General features: G+C 54.3%; 1 protein-coding gene across 11 annotated transcripts in view; it reads right to left on the bottom strand.

Annotated features, from left to right (window-relative positions):
• AUTS2 (activator of transcription and developmental regulator AUTS2) overlaps positions 1 to 25,326 on the bottom strand; it is a 259,977-nt gene that overhangs the window by 68,139 nt on the left and 166,512 nt on the right. The gene's annotated exons all lie outside the window — the stretch shown is intronic.

Here is a 25,326-nt window from a genome sequence, read left to right as displayed (position 1 = left end):
TGAAGGACTGAAATCCTGCAGCACCCACAAGGTCCCCCTGCTCAAGAAAGCACATATACATGCCCGTCTGAAGTTTGCCAATGAACATCTGAATGATTTAGAGGACAACTGGGTGAAAGTGTTGTGGTCAGATGAGACCAAAATGGAGCTGTTTGGCATCAACTCAACTCGCCGTGTTTGGAGGAGGAGGAATGCTGCCTATGACCCCAAGAACACCATCCCCACCGTCAAACATGGAGGTGGAAACAAGTTTTTCTGCTAAGGGGACAGGACAACTTCACCGCATCAAAGGGACGATGGATAGGGACATGTACCGTCAAATCTTGGGTGAGAACCTCCTTCCCTCAGCCAGGGCATTGAAAATGGGTCGTGGATGGGTATTCCAGCATGACAATGACCCAAAATACACGGTCAAGGCAACAAAGGAGTGGCTCAAGAAGAAGCACATTAAGGTCCTGGAGTGGCCTAGCCAGTCTCCAGACCTTAATCCAATAGAAAATCTGTGGAGGGAGCTGAAGTTTCGAGTTGCTAAACGTCAGCCTCGAAACCTTAATGACTTGGAGAAGATCTGCAAAGAGGAGTGGGACAAAATCCCTCCTGAGATGTGTGCAAACGTGATGGCCAACTACAAGAAACGTCTGACCTCTGTGATTGTCAACAACGGTTTTGCCACCAACTACTAAGTCATGTTTTCCAGAGGGGTCAAATACTTATTTCCATCATTAAAATTCAAATAAATATATAACATTTTTGACATGCATTTTCTGGATTTTTTTGTTGTTATTCTGTCTCTCACTGTTCAAATAAACCTACCATTAAAATTATAGACTGATCATTTCTTTGTCAGTGGGCAAACGTACAAAATCAGCAGGGGATGAAATACTTTTTTTCCCTCACTGTACATGTGTGCGCGCTGCAAAGCACAAGGAAGAGGCCCAAGGCAAGCCTCAGGGCAGCACCAGGGATGCGGAGGCGCCGTTTTAAATTCAATGACCGTTGGTTTAATGTAGAAATGTAGGATGCCTGCTCGCACTGCAGCTGCACCACACTTGAGTATAGCTGGGGAAGCCACGTTTCCCTGGTGCGCTCACAGACCACGCCGTACGCCGTCCACTCATGAATAAGGGCAAGATCAAACTGAGATTGAATTATTTCGCATGAAACTGATTTTACCGGTAATTTCATCAGGAAGTTACGGTTGGGTCAAGCAAGGTGATTGTTGATGCGCCCATAAAATATTTCACATAGTGCGAAAGGTGAAACGCGTGAATGTAAAAAAGGGGAAACTCCACATCATCCTTCAGCCAAACGTCCACAAGGATTTGAACATGTGTTCCGGGGGAATTGACCACGGTGTTACGTCGTGTAAACAGCGGCAAAGCGTTGGCGCCAAGCACCGCGTGCGCATGGAGGCAGACGGCAGGTGACCGCCGGCTCCAGTCGAACCGCCATCTCCACCTCGGACACGTCCAATGGTCAGCCCAGGTCCATCTCAACCTTGCATTGTACCGCAGGAAGCGCGGCACAGCACCGGTACCGGTAGCGGACATCGGTCCAGGACTAAGGCGGGTCGCGCACAGTGCGGGTGGCGACCCCACGCCGGAGGCTAACGTGAGCGAGAGGCAAACAACCGGGACGGAACCGTGTCCTCCGAGACACCCACACAGCGCCAACATTTCGGCGACGGCGCGGATCGTTTCGTCGGCACGGCAGCTGCACGAGCCGCCTGCCAAGAAGCAGCCACGGGCAAATCAGCCGCTGGCCGACACGGCCGCGCCAGCCCCCCGCTCTGCTGGGAGCAGCGGTGGCAGCGACGAGCCCAGCCGCTCCCGCACGCTCATCTAATCCATCACGGCCCTGCTGGGAGATTGCAGGCGTAAGCCCTGGGTGCTTGGCCCTGTTCCCCGGGCTTAACAACCCGATATCCATGTAGCTCGGGATAATTGCTCCCCGCTAATGAGAGCCCGCCCAGAGTCCCGTCCGGCATAGCAATCGTCCGCCCATCCCCCCCAACCCCGGCCACCCCACGGGATCGATCCGGCGGCGGGGCGGGTGCGGATTAGAGGCGGCGAGGGCGTCGTGGCGGCCCCAATCGATTGCGGAGCGAGCCGACGGAGATCGAGGGGAGGAAGACGGAGGAGCCGTCGCACCAAGCCACTTTCGCGGCGCTGTCACATAGATCACGCAGCGGTGGCGCCGCATCGCTGACTCTCGATGCTCTCCTCGTATTTACCGCTTTTTAAAACACATTTGCACAAATGTTGTTAATTTTTTTCTTCCCTCTGTAGTTGTGTCTGCCTGCAGGCTATTCCAATTCTATTACTCGACAAAACCAATTGCAGCTTTAACCGCTGAAATTATTTAAAATAAAAAATGCATTGGATCTTCTGTGTTGAATTTTTTTTTCCCTTTGAAAACCAGACATGGCTCAGCCAGACACTGGGATTGACATGATTGGCACAATGACTGACACGAGTGACTGGCACATTCCCTGAGGAAGCGGTGTCGTGACTGGCACATTGAGAAAGTGACTGACGTACTGACTGAGTGACTGGCAGAGAAACTGAGAGGTTGACTGGCACGGTGACGGCCTCCCAAGTGGACAGCGTCGGGGTCGGCAGCCACACCGCCAGCTGCCCCACCGCAAGCACCGTTAAGGCGGCGCGCGAAAGGGAATCTCACCGAGCACAGAGGCACAAAGCACGTTGTTGGGCCTCAGTTAAAAACTGCTGCCATGTCTGAGGTGCAGCACCCAGTCCCTGCCTCACTGTTGCCCGGGTACAGAGCCGTCAAGGCGGTTGAGGACCCAGCACTCACCGATTCACTCTGCCACTCGCTCGCTGACGGTCAGTCAGTGTCTACCAGACACTGGACAGTTTCATCTCATCCACCACAGTGTTCAACCACCACACTTCAGATTACAACTCACTCACCCACCCACTAAAACACCACACTGCAGTTCACAACAACACTCACCCACCCACTCATCCACTCACTGACCACACTGCAGGTCACATCGCTTCTCTTTCTGCTTCTTCTCCTCGCACCATTCCGCTTCGGAATTTCCTCTCGTCTCTTTTCCGCAAACTCTTACGATAACTTTCTCCATTCAAGAAGCACATTCACCCTCAATCTATTACAACGTTGACAGTCCTGTTTGTTGCTGCTCGCTTGACGTTTTGGGCCTTTGGGCCGATGATTAGCAACGGTGTTTCAAAACAAAAATCCGAACGCTCCATGCCAGAGCTCCTCGCAGGAACCGAGCAATCCCTGCACCACTGCCTTCTCCTCCATTTGCGTATGGATGCTTAATTTATGCTAAATGTCACCGCAGCTCTGCGACGTGATGAGCAACATGAATAGAGTAATGAATGCCTGAATTAAACAGCCACTGTACGCATAACATGCTTTTACATTTCAAAGGTTTTCGGTTTACATTACGCGGAGCAGGACAGCCTTTAACAGGCCGAGCTGTGCTGCAGCCGTTGTGATTCATGGGGTTGCGCACCGCCTTCATGCCGGCAGTCGTTAGCGCCGCTAACACGAACACACGGTGCCACTAGCGCAGGCAGCAGTGCAAGCACAGAGTGCTGCTAACGAAGACAGCGGTGCAGACACACGGTGCCACGGGTGCAGACACCGAGGAGGAGGGCCCACAGGCATCTCTCTGGGCATCAGAGACGTCCCAAGTTGGACCCCCACGATGTCCGACCACAGCACACAGCCACGCTGAGCACTGCAGAGTCTGCCTCCATCTCCCCGCTGGAGCCACTAAAGCACTTTAGCAAAATCAAACCTGTAAACCACGAACATTCAATGACAAAAATGCGTATACAGAATAGTACGTACACAGCCTAGAAACATCCCCTTGAACACGAGCTGCCAATGATTACGCAGCCGAGCACGCCAATCCAGGCCACAACAACACAAACAACTAAAGCCACGTAGAGATCACAGATCAACAAAGGGCGCTTAACCAGCCCTCGCAAACTCTTCCGCACTCCTAATTGCTGGGCCGGCGCCCCACACCACTCGGCAGAGCGAAGCAGCACTTAGCGAGGAGACGGGCGTCCTGTCGCACCCCATCGCTCATGAGACGTCAACAACTGCCCTGAGCATTAGCGAGCAATCTTGCCACTCACTCGCCCGCAGCAACCTCGGTCATACCAGAGGTATCGACCACCTCAAAGGTTCAATGGCCACACATTTACAAGCTACTAAAGACTAATTGTTGCTTACAGTGTTTCTGGGGCTCGTGCTTTTGTCAAGCGAACCTTCAGGCGGAATCCCTCCCAGAACGTCCCACAATCAGCTCCACGTGAGCCAAGCATGTGGAAACAAAACAACGAAGCAGACCATTCACCGCCTTCCCGTACCTGTTCCGCCACGTAAACAACGCAAGTATTTATTACCCATCCCACCGGTCACACGGCCTTCCTTCTGGGAGTGCATTACTTCAGAAGGATTGGTTATTTTGTGATGTTATATTTATCACTTATAGCGTTAGACTCTACAATGCGCTCGAGCGAGGCTCGCGAGTGTCTCGGGGGTTTGCCGGAAGAAGGGGAGGCTTCTCCTCGGCCTGCTGGAGGCAGAGCCACGAGAGGAGCGCGTGAGCGCGCGACGCAGAATGAGCGCCGACGCCCCGCCGACTCGCAAGACGCAACGGCGACGCGATGATGAGAGGGACGCTTGTCTCCTCAGGGGGGGCACCCAGCAGACAGGCGTGGGGGTTCACGATCGGGTCAAACTGGGCCCCGGTCCACGGCGATGGCTGTGATAACCTCTTTGCATTTAGTGGTGCACCGATCAATTTGTTATCCGAGTTTTGTCACAAGGTCCGACGATGCAGGCGAGCGACTCACGGATGCGGGTAGCTCCCCCTGGGCACAGGGCTTCATAGAGACAGCGCCGTGTTACGCCATATCGTGTTTGCTGCGGAGGCCTTCATGTCACGGAAGACGTTGTACGTTTGCGGGTAAGGTATTCGGCGGATTAAGCATTCCCACTGGTGCCAATTTCGGCTGAGAAGCAATCCCTTAGCGCAAGCACCATCCCAAGATCCACAGACACACGAGGGAAAGCCAAGACCCACGCTGAACCCAAACACAGCCCCTAGTGTGTGTGGTCAACCCAGCCCTGCGCACACCCAGGCAGTCCGACCTTGTAAACAAAAATAATAAACAACCCCCCTCCCACCTAACAGTGAATAGCTCGGGTACTGCGATGAAAGACTTGTTCAAATGTGCCACTACAGTTTCAACGAATGAATGTTTATAACGGTGCAGCCGCAAATATTCCACACCGAGCATTGCATTAGCGCACAGGCAGAGCCACCGCAAGGAGTCACAGCGTCAAAAACAATGGGATGTCAACCACAATTACAACCACCACAGTCCCACTCACCCACCACAGCCTCACTCACCCACCGCCACAGCCTCACTCACCCACCACCACAGTCCCACTCACCCACCGCCACAGCCTCACTCACCCACCGCCACAGCCTCACTCACCCACCGCCACAGCCTCACTCACCCACCGCCACAGCCTCACTCACCCACCACAGCCTCACTCACCCACCACCACAGCCTCACTCACCCACCACCACAGCCTCACTCACCCACCACCACAGCCTCACTCACCCACCACCACAGCTTCACTCACCCACAGCCACAGCCTCACTCACCCACCACCACAGCCTCACTCACCCACAGCCTCACTCACCCACCACCACAGTCCCACTCACCCACCACCACAGCCTCACTCACCCACCACAGCCTCACTCACCCACCACCACAGCCTCACTCACCCACCACCACAGCCTCACTCACCCACCACCACAGTCCCACTCACCCACCACAGCCTCACTCACCCACCACCACAGCCTCACTCACCCACCACCACAGCCTCACTCACCCACCACCACAGCCTCACTCACCCACCACCACAGCCTCACTCACCCACCGCCAGAGCCTCACTCAACCACCACCACAGCCTCACTCAACCACCGCCACAGCCTCACTCACCCACCACCACAGCCTCACTCACCCACCACCACAGCCTCACTCACCCACCGCCACAGCCTCACTCACCCACCACCACAGCCTCACTCACCCACCACCACAGCCTCACTCACCCACCACCACAGTCCCACTCACCCACCACAGCCTCACTCACCCACCACCACAGCCTCACTCACCCACCACCACAGCCTCACTCACCCACCACCACAGCCTCACTCACCCACCACCACAGCCTCACTCACCCACCACCACAGCCTCACTCACCCACCACCAGTCATACTCACCCACCGCCACAGCCTCATTCACCCACCGCCACAGCCTCATTCACCCACCGCCACAGCCTCACTCACCCACCACCACAGCCTCACTCACCCACCACCACAGCCTCACTCACCCACCACCACAGCCTCACTCACCCACCACCACAGTCCCACTCACCCACCACAGCCTCACTCACCCACCACCACAGCCTCACTCACCCACCACCACAGCTTCACTCACCCACCACCACAGCCTCACTCACCCACCACCACAGCTTCACTCACCCACCACCACAGCCTCACTCACCCACCACCACAGCCTCACTCACCCACCGCCAGAGCCTCACTCAACCACCACCACAGCCTCACTCAACCACCGCCACAGCCTCACTCACCCACCACCAGTCATACTCACCCACCGCCACAGCCTCATTCACCCACCGCCACAGCCTCATTCACCCACCGCCACAGCCTCACTCACCCACCACCACAGCCTCACTCACCCACCACCACAGCCTCACTCACCCACCGCCACAGCCTCACTCACCCACCGCCACAGCCTCACTCACCCACCACCACAGCCTCACTCACCCACCACAGCCTCACTCACCCACCACCACAGCCTCACTCACCCACCACCACAGCTTCACTCACCCACCACCACAGCCTCACTCACCCACCACCACAGCTTCACTCACCCACCACCACAGCCTCACTCAACCACCGCCACAGCCTCACTCACCCACCGCCACAGCCTCATTCACCCACCGCCACAGTCCCACTCACCCACCACCACAGCCTCACTCACCCACCGCCACAGCTTCAGTCACCCACCACCACAGTCCCACTCACCCACCACCACAGTCCCACTCATCCACCACCACCACCACAACCTCTTCCATGATGCCACGGCACTCTACTGAATGCCGCATGCAGAGCCGAGTGGCAGTCGCAGTGCCGGCGAGAGAGGAGCCCAACAGTTTGCGGGAGTTGTTTACGCGTCCCCACGCATCATAATACGCGCCATGAAGGTAACACGTGTCTGGAGGCTGGGTACCTTTAAACAGCCGTAAGACAACAAGGTAAAACATGTACATTCCCAATCAAAGGACCTCGCTTTCGTTAATTAAAATTTGCAGCTTAAAAACGAACTTTAAAATGCGCGAGGCTGGCGAAGCTTTGATGGTCACGAGTGTTCTGCATCCCGCTGGCGGCGGGCACTGCTCGTGTACCGCATGCCCTCCTCGCTCCTCAAAACGGTGCACGCCCTGCCACCTGCTCGCTCGCAGCTTTAGCCTCCAGCCTATTATTCAATTGGGCTGCTCGGCTTTGTTGAAACAATTACAAAAATCCCCCGTGTAGCCCACGTTGACTGTAGGGGCAAGTGTCGTCATTAGCGTGCACGTATCGAGGACGGAACGCCGCAACGAGGCGGCGGGTGACACCGCCACCACCGCCGGCTACCACCGTCTCCCCAATGCACCGGGTATTCGTTTAGGTCCAAGTCGACCTTGGGGGGGCCCAGCAATCGCTGCGATATCCGTCAATGATGCGGTTTCGCACTTCGTAGCACGGTGCACCGACCGCTGCACTCCTGCTACCCCCAAACTGCTGACACACACGTACGCACACGTGCACGCAGGCAGGCGGGCGCACGGGACAGGCAGTGGGATTTTTAGAGAGCAAATTACCAGTGATTACACATGCTACAGGAGGTGCGATAATGATGCTAGACCCACAAATGGAACGATTCATGTATTTGCTTCTCGCAGCACCGGCAACGCGAGCACGGCTCACGGTATTAGCAGCTCCTTTATTTGAACGGCTCTGCGAATCTCGCCGGCAAGGGATTTTTTTTTTTAATGGCCAATTAAGTTTGGAGTTTTAAATTCACACTTTGCTGCACAAGCATAAAAAAAAAGTTTCTTCTGCTTTTGAAATTTAAAATATCTTGCATTAGAGACATAATTGGGAATGTAATTTGCAACCCCCCCCCCCCCCACAACGCTGCATACTTATTAAGTTGGATTTGATTGAAGGTTTATTTCCTAATTCCCAGAATAGGAAAACACATATTCAATACTAGCTTTATAACCCGGCTTCGCCCGAGACTTGGATTCTTGTCTTGGATTAATACACGGCCTACGCGGAGGGTTGGGGGGGGGGGATGCGTGACATCAGCAGGCACACTGCGTGACGTTTTCTAATGCGGGTGACATCACAGATGTGACGTCACCGCTCACTTGCAGTGCAAAATATATCCATTATTGCGCCACCCCCCCCGCAAATTACAAAAGTACATTTTCATACTTTTTGCATTGCGTACAGTCTGGAAGCTACCCACATGCCATATGTCAAGTTTGTTGCATGTTGGGAAGTATGCTAAACATTTCGAACAGACACACATTCACAAATTTTCATTTTATATATAGATGTATTCCTTAAAGCGCATTGTCATTTGAAGGTGATTGTGGCGGTGATGGTGGTGGTGATGGTGGTTGTGGTGGTGGTGGTGATAGTGGTGGCGGTGACAGTGGTGGCGGTGATAGTGGTGGTGATAGTGGTGGTGATGGTGGTGATGATACATGTGGCGGTGATAGATGGTGATAGCAGTGGCAGTGATGGTGGTTGGTGGGGGTGATGGTGGTGCTGCTTGCGGGTGTGACCAGGGCTGACTCGACCGCCGAGACACAAACACCGCTGCTACTTGTACTTTGGAGGGGCAGATGTGTGAAGGCGGCGTAATGGTTGTTTGTCTATTTTCATTCTCCTCTGCACGGGCGAACTGGGATACATTACAGAATACCACGGTACACAGCACCGTGGATACGCAGTAGGACTGAGGAGGAAGAGCCTGCATTCATAACAACCAACACTGCGATGCATCGTGAAGACGAACGTAATTACGAGAATAACCCGATATATTACATATCTTGCTAGGGGACCAACATGAACGCACAGCATGGCAGAGGTTTAACTTGCACGCTTCGCTTCGCCACGACCAGAGGTTTTAACTTGCCGACTGCACTTCACTACGACCAGGGGTTCCAGCGCTCACAATGCTCGCTGCCCCTTGCACTGCCACGGGAATCTTCAATTGGTCCGTTAATCTAACAGGATGACTTTCATAAAAACGTGTCATCGAGCGAGCGATATTGCAATAATACTCAAGCATTCTTCCATTCTCTAATTATAGGACATGTGCCACAAAGCCTTTGAACAGTGTTCGTGAATCTTTGCAAATACTTTAATGCGAAGCAGTCAGTTTAAGGCACTCCGCCGTAATGTGCAGGCTAGCGCTTGTTATCATCATAATTGAGGGTTTGAGATATAATTGGCAGTCTACAGAAGCCAGTGATGTGGTTAACACCTTGACTGCATGACCAGCTTAAGCAAGCGACGAAGATACAGCTGTGATTATGTGGTTGGGCAATTAAGTGGGGCGCCCGCTGCACCCCCACCGCTCTGAGTGTTTCGCTGTGTCCCCCAGTTGTTAATTGAAACGCTTACCCGATCATGCACTGCTTCACTTTTTTTTCCCTTTTTTTCTCACCACTCAAAACCACCCGGCATTCCAATCTAAGCCTAAAAATGTTACACTCACAACGTTTGGGGGATTGGCGTTTAGGAAATGAGGGTGGATCACCGCAGATTAGACGGAGGATGGAGCGTGGCCAGGTTAGCGCGTGGGGTCACGGGAACGTCTCACGCGACAGCAGACGCCGCAGCCACGCCGCAGCCATGCCTGGCTCGGCCGCTCCACTTACGCGTGACAACGGGCGGCCTCTGGGCCGGGCCCGGGCACCCGTCGCAGGTCAAGGTCGACACCTGCCACGGCTTGGACCAGGTCGATCTGGGAATTGGCGTCCATGTTCCGGTGGCAGCAGGAATTAATTTGTACCTAGGTCTGGTTCTGGTATTTCTGCTGAACTCTATCACAGGTTTACTGCGCAAGCTTTGAAAATAGATCGAGGCTGACTGAGAAATATTTCTGGGTTTGATCTACAATCGAAAGCAACCCTAGCGGCAGGGCACCGACGAGTTAATTGGCTGACGAAGGCAGAGCGAGATGTCAACGGAGTGGGAGTGAGGCTGCGCCGGAAAGCCGGCCATGGAGCGGTGCTCACCACAGCTGTGAAATCTGCCAGCAGCAGCCCTTGCTGCAGTCGTGGCGGCGGCTGCCAGATCAAGCGTCTTTTTCTAAAAGGAATTGGGAACGCATGGGAGCGCTAATGGCGCGTCCTCTGGGCCGGCCGCACGCCTTTCCCCGCATGCGTGCGCGTGGGTGCTTGGTGCGTTCCTCGCCCTCGGCGAGGGCTGTGCCGCGGGGTCAGGGCCGAGAGGGCGCGGGAGCCCCGGGGCTTGGTCAGCGGAACGTTTCATTTAGCATCAAGCTCCCAATCGTGCATGTGCACTGTGTGCTTGATAACTAGTGCTTGGTGCCTTGGTGTCTGGTGCCAGGTGTCTTGGTATCTGGTGCCTTGATGCCTGGTGCCTGGTGCAGTCAGTGGGGCGGGGTAATGTGCGGTGTGCTGCGTGTCTGTCTCAGACACCGCTCTGTGGCAAGCACCAACGCAATACGAACACCGTTCCGGAGTGAACGCACGCACGCTGCTCGTGCCGTGCTCAGTTGCACGTCATCGTGACACCATTGTGTTGTGCGACGCCCATATGTGAACAAATATTAGATAAAGTTATGCAACTTTAGAAGAACCTACGTGAACTTTTATATTCATTCTCATTCACACGGCGCTCAGCCACCGCACTGCAGGCCACGACGCTTCTCTTTATGCGTCTTCCCTCGCATTGCTCCACTCCTGAATTCCTTACAATTTCTTAAAATAACTTTTCTCAATGCAAGAAACGCGTTACACTCGTATACAACTTCGATAGCGCTGCTTGTTTCTGGCCGCAACAATTCCACCTGTGAAAACGTACAAACAGGGCGCACTGGGCACGTGGACGTGATCGCCGCTTGGCATCTCCTGCCCGGGACTCGTTTCCGTCTCCGCTTGCGCGCGCCGTGAATAATTTGCGCAGTCTACGAGCAGGACTCGCCCTGGCTGCGAACTCGCTCAGATGTTTTTAACGAAGCCACGTCGCCACATCGCCGCGTCTGCCTCCGAGCGGCAGCGAGCGGCTGATTACAGCCACACAGACGGCAACTCCCGGCGAGTCGGCACAACCCCAACAAAGGCGTCGCCTCCCCACGGGGCCCCGCTCAGCAGATAAAACAATAATTCCATCCTTCTTGCTAATTAACGAGCGGCACCTTTCTGGGCAGCTGATTAAAGCCCCGGTCGCCTGTGATCCCGAGCACTCCTCTTCATTACCGGAGCACGGGCGCTCGCGCAGCTGCTCTCTCGCGGTAACGACAGCGCTAATGACCACGACCGGCAGCGGTAGCGGCGCCGCTCCGCGCTGATTAAAACCCCATCACTTAATGCGGCCGCCTAACGAGCACGGAGCCCGAGCGGCAGCTCCTTCCACACGAGGCTCTACTCAAAGATCCTTCTCTGGCTTCGTTCGCATTGCAAATAGAATCACTACTTAAGGCCGCCATTTAATTTGCAAATCGCCGCTTACTCCGGTGCTACGAAATATTTATTTACCACAAATGTCCCAAAAATAACGGTCTTCTGCGCAAGTAAAACGTGTTAGTCATTAATAATTTTTACACGATTCACACAGCTGCGTAAACCACAGTCAAAACGGTTAGGGAACGGCCCGTGGTTTACAAACTTTCCAATACGGCTGGGGTTTCTTGGCAGCTGTGGGAGTTGGGAATGCCATGTTGCTTGCTGGAAAGCAGCGATGCAAGAGCAACATCTGCTGAATATAAAATTACACTTCATTCTAAATGCCTCGCAAAAAAAATGGGGCACGTTACGCGCCAGCACCGACACTCACACTTATCGTACAAGATTCAGACCCGCGGGCTGACCGACCGACACCGTGATAGATGCCAGAAGCGCACCGCGGGCGAGCTGGCCAAGCCGCGGTGCCGGCGGCAGCACACAGGTCCCCACTTCACGGCAAAGGAGCTGGCAAACTTGCTCCCCCCCCCAGCCCCTCGCGCTTCACACGGCGGACGCTGAACAACCCGTGACCCTGCAGAGCAGGCGGCAGGCGGGATCCCCGACAGCTACGGGCGGCGCGGGCGACAAACAGGGTGCAGCGCGGATTCCGACGGCACAGTCATTGGCCGGTATTCACGGCTGGCGGTGCCGACGTGGCAGGACAGCGCACGACGCACCGCAACACTGCAGAGCGGTCGGCCAACTCGCCGCCAACCCAATCACGAGGCTTCTTCCTCCGACGCCAGCCCCTAGCCCTCCCCTGTGACAGCGCTATTAATGGCGGGGACGAGTCGGGCAGGCGGTAATGGGTCCCTGCGGGAGAGAGGGAGACAGAGTAGAGCCATTTGTATGCTGGGGGGGCGTCCTACGGATCAGCGGAAGGGAGGACCCAAGGGAGCCACGTTTCCATCAGCTGCTCCCCCTGCCTGCCTCCAGTGCCCCTCCTCCCTGTCGCCCCCCCCTCCCACACCTCCATCACCGGTCTCAAGCCGGACGGCTCCTCCACCCGCCTGCCAGCCCACCCGCCCCTCCTCCCCCCCCCCAAAAAGAAAACCCAACGCTGCAGCTGGCAACAGGCAGAATAACAACCGGCAACGTGGCAATTACAGGCGACCTCCTGCCTGTGCGGCCGGCCCCCTCTCATCCCGCGCGCTGCAACGCCACGCATTACCGCCGCTTCCCCCTCAATAAAAATGATTTAAAGGTCGTTACTCCGACCCAGCAGAGGGCCGTAATTAGCACAGCGCCGAGGTTACTCTCCCAGCTTTTATTGTTTCTCCCGTCGCGGGGAACGTTCGCGTTGTCGTCGCACTGTTCGGCTCCCACGGCCGCCGCCGTCGTTTTGCCGGCGCAGAGCGCTCGAGAAGTGCGTGTGTAAGACTCGCTGCCCAGGGTGGCTGGTCCCGCTGACCCCTCGCGACCCCCGTCGCCGGCAGCAGAGACACCACGCGTGCGGCGGCGGCAGAGGTGTGGGGCGCACTGGGAACGGAGGAGCCGCACGGCTCCCGTTCGTGTCGACACGATGATCGCATATCGCCGCTAATTGTAAGGTGTGGAATAACATTAGGTGTTCCTCTACAAGAGCCGTGCACGTTTGTGATAAGAATGAGTATTTACTCACAGCCCATTGTCAATCCACTGCTGGATGGGGTTGATTGACCACACTTCACCATGCTAGTTGGTGAATGGGCGTGTTCCCACGAACATTTCAGAAATCACACGCCACCGATGTTAGCCAGCAGTTGGTAATCAAACTCGGGGTCGCCGGGTTCACAGCGCAGTGTGCGCTAAGCACTGCGCCAACGCTCCCTACGTATGCAGCGATGGCTGACGATGCACGGGGTGATGTCATATTTAGAGCAATGAGGAGGCCGCGTGGTCTGAATCTCACAGGGTTTGATGTGGCCCGGTCTGGGCCTCTGACCTTGTCTTTCACTGATGGAAGAAGGGAGAGCCAGATTTTAGGAGTTAGGAGTCATCTCCTGCTCACACAAGCATTGAGGCATTGCGACATCTATTGCTTACAGCCCTGACCCAATTGTGGAAATTCCTCATTCCTATGGCGGAGATAATGCTAACCGTAAGACAACCACTGTTGATCTTCCCCATGAATTGGTACTAGTTTTATTCACCTCACAGTCATGATGGGCCGAGTCAACGAGGATTTTAACTCATGACCTTCCAATTGCGAGCCGCTCATTCTACCTCTGAGCCACCCGGCCGGTTCCATATTTCAACCCAGGGAGCAGGAAGAGACAGATTTCACCGTCGTATAAACAAGAAGCGCCGTCAAGATACGAGTGGGAGCGAGCGCACGCGTCGGTCCCTGCGCGCACGGCACCGGCGTGGGCCCCGCACTTGGAAAGACCCACGTGGGAGTCGTTTAAAATATTTAAAGTTTTGTTCCAAACGCTCCCTTCCTGTGCGATTAATTTCCACCGTGCAATTATCCGTGGGGGGGATGATTCAACCGCACGTGGGATTAAGGACCTCAAAGAGGAGAGCTCAGCTCATATGTCCACACAAGGTGCACGGTTTCTCAAAAACACGAACAAACACAGCTCTAATGCGACCCAGCTGCCTCCAAACGTCCCAATAATAATGAACAATAATCGCAGCGGAGAATTTGTAGCGTGCGCAGTTGTCGCTCACTTTCGCGGAGGGAGGGAGAGAGAGAACGATTCAGAGGCGCGGGAAACCACGGACAAGCGGGATGGCAGCCAAAACCGGCACGAACAATGCCCAAGCTCTGTGGTCCTATTTTGGGATGTTTGGCTAACTCCTAAAAAGCACTCTGTCCACTCGCCTATATTAAAAAAAAATCATCGCTCGCGCAAAGCACATGCTGAACGTGAGGCGTCTGGGAAGCCAGTCGCTCCACCGTGGAGTCATCAGCCACGGCGACCAGGAGGAATTCTGGGAGGCTGCCTCCGGAAGGAAGACGCAAACACGCGGAGCGGAAAACCAGCGAGCGCTGCGGGCCAAGCGTCCTCGCCCTGCCCCGAGGCGACTTCTCTGGGAAAAAAACAAAGTCACCGATGCGCACCTGACTTGCGTCGGGCGGCAAACGAGCTCCTCTGCAGGTGAGGGTTAATGATTGGCCGGCAGGCAGGTGCTGGGGCGCGACACCGGCACGGGGGCCTCCGCGCCTAACGTGTTTACAGGGAAAGCTCGCCACAAGCAGAGCGAACCGACGTCATTCAGCACAGTTTGCCGTCTTCATTTTTAAGCATGAAAGGATGAGTCTCATTAAACTCGCAGAGAGAGGCGGCTGCCATTACCGGTGAACCGCGTCGGGACGCCTCATTAGTATTTCTCAGTCGAGTTTACAGTTTCAACATTTCCTCCTCAAAGTTTCGGGAACGTACAGTTTAAACAAGTGAATCGCCCCGAACGCTTCGTAAGGACAAACGGGACTCCTGGTTTAAAATTAAAAATCGCCCTCTTTCTTTGGCAATGCTTTAGGCGAGGCTCCAAGCGAAATGCGCTGCACTGTGACAGCGCGAATTAATCTCCGCGGCATTCTGACCGCAAGCTCCCTGCCTCCTCTCTTGCTGGGCCCGCGATATAAATCACCTCAAATTAAACCACCCAGTGGAAAGAATTGGGCAAAGCGGAATGAAAATTTACGCCCAGCAGGTGCAGTGGGGCCCACGCTAATATATCTGGACAGGTTTCTAATCTAGTGCTGGAAGCCAGGGGGTCAGCGGCGAGCACTTCCTTTTATAAATTGTAAGCGTCAAGGCAACAGGATGAATGATGGAGAGGTGGGGGAGCGGCGGTGCAAGCGCACGGTTGCTGAAAAAGCCCCGGGGGGGGGGGGGGGCACCCCCCCCCCCAGACTCTGGTGCTGAGCTCGTGCCCTAAAACAACACGGTGGTGGCGTGCCCGCCCCCCAGGACACAGGAATTAAGGTGATTAACAAGGCCCTCTCCAGGCCAAGCAAAACAGCTCACATCTGGTCGTGCAAGAGAAATATTTGCAGTTGAGCTTGGCCGTTCCAATTACGCCGCACAAAGAGCGAACCTGTTGTGTTTGATTTAGCGAACATACAACGCAGACTGGAGAACAACATGGGCAGCCTGTCAAGTGCAATAATATTTGGGAACGTTGGCACGTGAGCAGCCTTTTCTGCATTGTAATGGCTCGCTTAAAAAAGGACCATCTGGTCAAAATATAGAGGCTACCTTGCGTGCGGTAAAGGCGTACGCCAAGACAGAGAAATGTAAGGTGTACACTACCGAGATTGATAAACGTCCATCGGCAGGGCTGCGACGTGAACGCACGAGCGCCGCGGATGGAGCAGATTTTCCCAGCAGCCCACGGTCACCATCACTTCCCCTCCCCGGAGACAACGAAAGTGCCGGTATTTTGAGAAGTGCTGGCGCAGGCATGGCGTCGCACACCGGCACGTTTCCGCATCTTACGGTGTGGCCAGGCGAGCATCGGTCGGCACAACAGCGCCCGGACTCTCGGGACGCTCGCCGAGTAATAGACGGACACGCCGTCTCGACGTCTGCCTCCATTGCCCGCAGACTTCTATTCACTCTGAACTCTCTCTCTTTACATAAAGGGGCTACTTAAACAGATGCCATTCTGTACCAGAAATGTACACGTGTTGAAATCCAGGCATTCCTGAGCAGCAGTCAAAATTCTGTTTGTAAGAGAGTGTCGCAGTTTTAATATTTCATGAATCCTCAATCTCTGCTGCTTTTGTTTCCATTGCAGTGACATGCATGACCCTGTTAAAATGGATTTACATTCGAATGTAAAGGCCTGTTAAATTAGAACTGATTGCATTCTTTATAACCACGGTAATATTTTACAAAATTCTTAACGCGTTACATCTGTCCAAAGAATACACTTGGCGGCGACGCTGCACATTTCAAATTAATTCTCAAGCGCCCGTTCGTGTGCAAGGAAAAAAAGGGAGAGAATTTGGCAAATAAACATTGTGCAATATCCCTGAGTTGTTGTGAAGAGGCGGCGAGCACCTCAGACGCCGGTGGGTCAAACTGGGCAGCGGTGGCGGTTACTGGCGCTGGCCGCTGCGCCGAGCCACTCGGCCGTCTGGGGTGATTGTTTTTGCAGTTGTGCCGGCGAGAGAAAGGGAGAGGGCTTTCCGGAGGGGAAGTGGAGCTGCTGGAAGGCGAGACTCCCCGGGGCGGCTCGCGCGCCGTTAGCCGCTAACGCTCCGTTCGGAGGGACGGTCACGAGTCGGAGAGGAAGCAAACATAAAGAAAAATAAATCGCGAAACACCTCCCCCCATTCATTCCCGGGTCAGGGTTTTACAGGAGGTCTCATGGCCCCGGCTAGAAAGTGCAGATGCTAATAAAAAAATGAGTGTGAAAGAGACCATTATGGAGCCATAAAGCGGGACAAAATTAGAAGGGACAAGGCCGGTCTGATCAGAAACACTGCTTTTGGCCAATAACTCACAAGCTGACAGATAAAAAAAAATGGTTTATTACAATGAGCACTGCACGACCATGTTTCTGCAACTCCCGCCTGCGCTACAACTGCACTCTTCACTGTTGGCCGTACACATCACCCCGAGGCTTTATGGCTACAGGGGCTTTGGGGAGCTCTGGTCTGGATGACGGCTGTGGGCTGGTGGATGCTGTCTGGCGCGGAGACAGCCGATATTATTGCACTGTCAACTCGTGACGCTAACACATGCGCACGCAGGCTCCCGGCGCCAAAAGTGCTCACAAATACGCATTCAACGCACTCTCAACGCGCGCAACACCCAGCCTACGCATTCTAACATCTGTAAATCATGTAAACAAGTACAGTACGCGATGACTGTCACGGTCGGATGTAATCATTTAAAACGGGCACGTGTCAATACAACGTCAATTTATGGCAAAAGAGCTCGCCGCTGTCACAAGTGCAGCGTGCACGAGTTCGTGAAACAAAACCACTATTATGCTGCACGGAGGAAGGCGTGCTGCCTAAACCGGGGCTGGTGGAGAGGCGTTGCCGAGGCTCGCGGTTCCAACCGGGAAGGCTGCCCTGGTTACTACCGTGGCAGCGTTAACCGTAAACCACGCGCCGTCTGCTTCGCCGTGGACCGTTAAGGATGCCGTGGTGCCACTCGAATGAGTCGGCCATTGCGTGCCGATGTCACGGTCCAAATTTGCCGAATAAATTATATATCTTTGTTACCTGGAAATTACTCGTTTGGGATTACACAGAGCGACCATCGGCCCCTTCCTCTGCGACGAGCTGCAGTCCACTCTGTGCACACAGAGAGAGCTGCCACTGGGGGTGCTTGACATGGGTCGTAAGTCGCTCATCGTGTGCCACGTGCTCAGAGACGCCCTGGCATCATGGTCACTCACGACGACATGCGCCCCCCCCCCCACAACGACGTGCGCCCCCCCTTCTCACGACGACGTGCACCCCCCCCCCCACAACGACGTTCCCCCCCTCCCTCTCACGATGACGTGCGCCCCCCCCCACGATGACGTGCACCCCCCCCCCCACGACGACTTGCACCCCTCCCCCCACGATGACGTGCGCCCCCCCCCACGATGACGTGCGCCCCCCACCCACGATGACGTGCACCCCCCCCCCCCATGACGACGTGCACCCCCCCTCTCGCCTGCCATGCCAGCGCTCGTCTCGCCACTCAATCCTCATTGCCCCAAGCAAATCATCCAGCTCAGGCCCACTGCTTTGTCGCTGCATTGATGGCGACGTCTCCAACGTTGCTTTGTTCTCTACCCCACGTGGTGCGCCTCTCTTTGTCTCCGCGAGTTATTCCAGGCACGCGAGGTTCGTCATCCTCCGCGACGCTTCCCGTGCCTCTCTCGATCCGCGTGGCCTTGCTCAAAGCCGCGTTGCACCGCCGCTTCCGTTCACAATGATGCCGACCACTTTCCACGACTCGCGCGTCTGCAATCCACTTCAGCGAGATTTGCCTTTTTTTACGTGTGACAAAGGGTTCATTTCTCACCTCCTCACCTGTAAAATCCCAAACATTCCATACCGCACCAGGCAGGAGACAACGTCTCAGCTAAAGCGACACCTGTAAGCAATTGGATCGCGGGCTTTCGAACGCCGCTGCTACCGTTGGCGACAAGAGCAGCTCCCGTTGCTGCTCACGGGCTGTTGTAAAGTGTGGGTTAGAGAACTGCGTTGTGTCCAATTTCCAGCATTTATCACTAGAGGTTTCACGAAAATATAATTTTATTATGTTGCTAATTCATGCAGCTGCATCTTATAACGCTGAGCGCTCCGCAACACGCAGAAGTGCGCGCCGATTAAGATGTTTTCAGACAATGAGCATCTGGAGAAAACCCATGCATGCGAGGGGGCAACACTCTATCCCATACAGAACGGTATGGACAGAGATTAGTCCACATTTGGTGTACCCGCCGCCTCTTGGTTAGCCAGGGTATGGGCACCTTCTCGACGCCCATGGGAGGGGCGACTCACAACACGCGAGCTTGGGTAACAGAGACAATGAGAGGGAATTCCACCGTGAAGCAGTGTACAGGGGAAGAATTCCACTACAGTGTTAATAAGGTAAAAGTAATACATTACAAAATAAAAATGCCCGTTCATTGGACAGCAGGACCTGACCACTTAATGTCCATTCACTATGAGATGGAGTCAACATGGTTGGTAGCCTTGCGCCTCACAGCAAGAAGGGCCTGGGTTCATTCGATTTCTGATTCGGGCGCCATTCTGTGTGTAGTGTGAATGTTCTCACCCAATCTGTTTGGGTTTCCTGCTCGTTCTCTGGTTTCCTCCCATAGCTAAAAGAAACAAGCAATGTAACTGGGGCTGGCCAAACACCCCAATGTAACGGGACCTTTGTGAAAAAGAGCCTTTACATTAGAGCTGCCACCCATCCAGGTTTGACATGGACAGTCCGGCAATTGGCGCCTGCGTTTTGGTTTGCAGGAATGATTTGTACTGCTATCCGATAGAATCGTGTTGAACTTTATTACTGTGCGCACCACACGAATTTTACGGCTCTAGGCTGATTGGGAAACACAGGCTACAGGCTGAATAGGTTCACACTGGGATTTCCACGTTTACATTTCTACAACTGATGGTTTCCACGAGGGGTCGTGCGGCGATGTGGTCGGTGCAGCGCATCAGGACTTCCACCTGCCCAATTATCCTGAACGGCGGGCTGCCGGGAGGAGATGGAATGCAGTGGTGTCACCACCACCACCACCCCCACCCCCTTCCTCCCCTCCCACAGACCTGGGCAGCCCCGGAGCTGCTACCCAGGGGTAATGCAACAATACTGGAAGTTTTCTTTGGCGGAAAGTTGAACGCAGTGGGATCCCACAGAGATGCGCACCGGCACCGTGGTGAATGTTTTGACTCCGCAGTAATGGGAGCGTGCACCAGGCCTGAACCCAGCGCTATTTTGGTGCTGGCCGTTGGACATTTTGGGCCTTTAGGCCTGTGTTCAGCAAACGGGTATAATATAATTATATAAATAAATGATAAAAGTAGAAAATACCCCATCCCATGCATAGGCGGAAGGTTGTGGTCTAACCAGCGCCGACGTGGAATTCCCGACGCAGCGTGTTGCCAGGACGCGTGTTTCATCGCGCCGTGGATGGCAGCGTCGGGGAATGTCTCAAATCCGTGGCTAAACGGCGCAGATTTTTGTTGTTGTCAATGAAACGGTGGAGATTACCGGCGCAGAAGAAAACCCCCGGCAATATTTAGAGTGAGTTCGTGAATATTCAGAGCGACCGTGATGGACGCGGGAGGAAATGATCTCGCTACGACGCAAATACAAATAAACGCAAGCGGATGCGGGGGAGGGGGGGGGGCCGCTCCTGGAGCGCCGCTCCCTCGCGGGTTCTGATTTAGGGGCCAGCCGCGCTCAATTAAAGCCCACGTGTATTTACAGTGCCGGCGTGCCCCGGGGCCATCGATCACGCTTCAAAGGCCCCCGTCGCGGACGGGGCTGGGAGAATGAAGCGAGCGGACCACCCGAGCCACCCGTAATGTGCGCCAGATGAGTCCGGTTGTTTGGACACCGTTGGCTATTGGTATGCGTGCCAACTAAAAATGTGCAGCAGCGCGGGCCTTCATTTCACAGCGTTCACTTTCGTTCGGTACGCAGCGTGGCCAGGAATTACAAGGGACAATGTAGACTTTCAGGGTGAAGCAGTTAATATCAGATGCTGTCGCTTCACTCCACCAAAACGGAGGCGTGCGTGGCGACGACGTAGTTCTGTGTTGAACTAGGATCTGCATCCAACTGAGGGCCCTTGCATATAAACTTCTGGCAGTTCACCAGCATTGGTTCAAGCAAAGCCTGACTGCTGATGAGCCACCGATTGTCGGACTGGACCAGAGTGTTACTTGTCTAAAAGCGATTTTTAAAAAAATAAAACCACTCTCAGAAGGCCATGCGACCGACGGGATATGTACAAAAAATACGTTTTCTTTTTCGGGCTCGTCTCCCTCTAGCCGCTGTTCTGTTCCCTCTCTTTAGATCTTTCTTCTTAACTTTTATCTTCCCTTCCTCCACCTTCCATCATCCTCCTGTCTCCTCCACCTCCTCCCCCTCCTCCCGTCTCCCCTCCCCTCGCGCGGCGCTCTCTGCTCTATTTCCCCTCCGTGTAAACCACGGAGCAATTTTCTAGGCAGAGCAGACAGCTCCGTATATTCCATAACACACCTCAGGCAGAGCGTTTAACCTCCATCCTAAATCAACATAAATTGCCTGCCAATTGCTCTCCCACTGAGCTCACGCAATCTCTCAGAATTCTTTCCATCGCAGACTGCTTGCTGTCTGGATTAAATTTCGTGGAGTGAGAGAAGGTTGGAAAAAAATCAGTTGACCTTCGCAACAATTGTATGAATGTGCACGATAACCTATGCTGCAACAGCACCAGCAGCAGCAGCTGCTGCATTATAGGGCACTGAATAAAAACACTCCCATCCCTCAAGGTGGGACACTGCAAGAGAAAATATTCCCCATTACGACATCATTTTGGGGTATGGCAGAATATTTTATTTTTGTAAGCGACTGCACCTTGCAGTGGTCACCCAGCGGTGATTCTCTTTAAATGCTCAAAGCAGGGTAATAATAATGATGTAATATTTTTTTTACAGCATCATTAAAGCACATTCCAAATCCAAATGACCTGGGCATTTTTCACTCGCAGGTTTCCTCAAGGAGGCGTGGGAAACCACAGCTGAGCAGGAAGGCACCCAGAGCCAACGCTATCAACAATTGTCCAAGCTCTGTGGTCCTCTGTTGGGATGTGTGACCAAGTCCCATTCGTGAGTGTGTCATACACGTGGGAGGAAATTGTGGAGTACCCCAGGGGAAAACTCACAGATGCGAGAGAGAGGTAACATTGAAAGTAGATCCAACAAAAACTCTAAAAATACTATGGAATAATTAAATAAATATGCATAAAATAAATTAATCTAAAGATAGCTTCATTTTAACAATAATAATGATTCCAATGTGCAGTACAATAACAACACTTGCTCATCCCAAGGCAGCTGAGAAAAGATAAGCTTCGGGGCTGAGAAAAACAGATGCTAGATTTGTTTTAATGAACGACTCAATGGCAACCTTGGGAAACTATTGTCTCATTTTAAGGCGTTCTATTTGCAAGGACTCAACATTCTCCTAGCGATCGGCCACGTGCTGGGAGAGCACTATACGAAGAGAGCACAACACGCTTCTCTCTGCCACGCTGCCAGCTAATGCCATTTCCACCCGTGTCGTTTAGCTGACATGAATGAGACCACGTGTGCACAATCGACAGAGCCAATCTGTACTGAGGCCTAGGATTGTTTCACTGCATAATGCGCTAGCAAAATCTTTTTTTTTTTTTAAATCGGCAGGCAGGATAACCTTTAGGAATATGAAGAGAGTGCCCTTGGTTATTCCACATCTGGCCGTGGCTGTCACAGTCGACGTGCTATAGCTGTGCTAGTGAATGCATGTCAGACACAAAGGTCTCCTTCCCCCCCTTCTCAAATTCTCTCAACTTCGCGTCTTCTCGCCCACAGCCTCGGAGCTGTGAGCAAGTGCTGGCGCCCTCCTGCGGGTCGATATGCCGGCCAGGTCCTTGGTTTCGATCCGCTGCTGGATGAGGGCCTCCGCACACCGTGGGGATCATCGGACCGAGCTTAAGTAGGCGTTGGCGAAATTAGGTTGACTTACGCAGGGAGCAGAGATGTGGGAGCATGGACGTACAATACAACAAAAATTCTGCACTGTCTGCTGCCATCCACCGCACAGCCCTGCAAACTCGACGACGCCCTGTTGTTTGTACACGGTGACCACCGAACGCAGCTCTGTGCACCCTCAACCCTGCTTAGCGTCCACGATCCGCTGAGATCGGGCACACTCTGGCCTATTTGGTCGGTGGACAACAAATGGTGACAAGCATCGGACTCAATTTCTCTCGAACGCAAGAGCACTGCCTCACTTGCGCCCTCCGAAAGCTCAGCGCCACGGAGTACATTTCTACGTTCACCACACGCGCCGTGAGCGATGAACGGGGTCGTGTGGTTAACACCCAAGAGGGCCGGAGGTTGTGAACAAACAGCGTGCGTGAGCCGCACGTCACCAAGAATTTACATGATGGAATATAGGAATGATCCCTTGAAGATGTCAAGCCGTGTTGACGCTTAACGTTAGCGGTGTGGCCGGGGTGACGGATCAGCACTGACCCCCGGTGCTGTAAGCGGAGGCCACACAACACGTCGGGCAAAACGCGGCGGCGCACGCTACAGCGGAACAAATGTCTCCATGTGGGCTGCACAAGCTGCACACGCCCGCGCCCTGCGTACAAACAGACCCTCGCCGTGCACGGCACAAGGCAAAGTGATCTGCTGCACAAATGAGCATGGAGGCAATGGTGAACAACCCCTGTTCAAAACCCTGAGCCAGCGGTCATATTCCTATGGTTGGGGGTGAGCCTATCCGCAGGACAATGATTGTTGACTTCTCCATGGTGGGCAGAGCCACCCCCCGACCAGGAGTTGAACTCGCAAACTTCCGATTGTGCGCTGCTCGCTCTACGCTGAGCCACATTTGCCTGATTAACACTTCCGAGCGTAAAATAAGCGTAGGCCATTGTCATCATTGTCCCCTCCTGAAAAAGAGTCTTGAGACTCGGCAAAGCTTTCCTGGGTACGTAAGTGGAATCATCATTATTATCGTAATTTAAACACCGTGTGCTACCGTCAAGGTGTGCGCACCTCGCACGATACGTTCTGGTCACTCCCGTGCGTTTTTTTGGGCCGTGCAGCCATGCGGCGTTCAACGAGACGTCTGACGTTTCATCCCGCGTGCCGGGAACTTTTGTGACAGCGGTGGAAAGACTTTTTTTTTTTTACACCAGAAACTCAATTTCAACTCCCGGCACGTGCAGAGAAACATCATATTTCACCGTGGCGCTGCACAGTGCGACCGCTCAGGCGTTGCGCGGTCACGCTCTACGATTGGTGTTTTGCATCCGGAGAGCGATTACGATGACACAAAAACACAGCCGTGATTACCGGGCGGCAGAATGAGTCGGCAATGCCATCGGCGGGCGTCAGGAAGCCCTTTCAGCCGACACGCCGACTGCTAAAAACTCCGTTCGCAAAAGGGATCGCAGTCATCTCCCGTTAGACGCAGCACGCACAGTAATTCAAATCGTAGTGATCGAACATGATGACAGTTAACGGCCCTTCACAAGAGTTTAAAATTAATTCTGATTTAATGAGCATTAAACCTGCGCTCCACTACACGATTACGTACAAAATATTACGTTAAAATTAAACTGCGCTCAAACACGTACAATATTAACGTAGAGCCAACGTCGTGTACGGCGAACGCCAGCACCGCCGAACTCTCGTGTGACGCCGTGAGCTCAAGAGCCACACGCCGAGAGTCACACGCCGAGAGTCACACGCCGAGAGTCACACGCCGAGAGCCACACGCCGAGAGCCACACGCCGTGAGCCACACGCCGAGAGCCACACGCCGTGAGCCACACGCCGAGAGTCACACGCCGAGAGCCACACGCCGAGAGTCACACGCCGTGAGCCACACGCCGAGAGTCACACGCCGAGAACCACACGCCGAGCGCCACACGGCAAGAGCCACACGCCGAGAGCCACACGCCGCGTGCCACGCGCCGAGAGCCACACACCGAGAGTCACACGCCGCGTGCCACACGCCGAGAGTCACACACCGAGAGTCACACGCCGCGTGCCACACGCCGAGAGCCACACGCCGAGAGTCACACGCCGAGAGTCACACGCCGCGTGCCACACGCCGAGAGTCACACACCGAGAGTCACACGCCGCGTGCCACACGCCGAGAGTCACACACCGAGAGTCACACGCCGCGTGCCACACGCCGAGAGTCACACGCCGAGAGTCACACGCCGAGCGCCACACGGCAAGAGCCACATGTGGCGTCACACTGCACGTGACAATCACGGACTCGGGAGTCAACGTAAC

This window comes from Petromyzon marinus, chromosome 38 (assembly GCF_048934315.1).
Source record: "Petromyzon marinus isolate PM22_M1 ecotype Great Lakes invasive population chromosome 38, UKy_Petmar_22M1.pri1.0, whole genome shotgun sequence".
Classification (NCBI taxonomy): domain Eukaryota; kingdom Metazoa; phylum Chordata; class Hyperoartia; order Petromyzontiformes; family Petromyzontidae; genus Petromyzon; species Petromyzon marinus.
The sequence above is the reverse complement of the archived record's forward strand: the minus strand, read 5'-3'. Positions and strand labels throughout refer to the sequence as shown.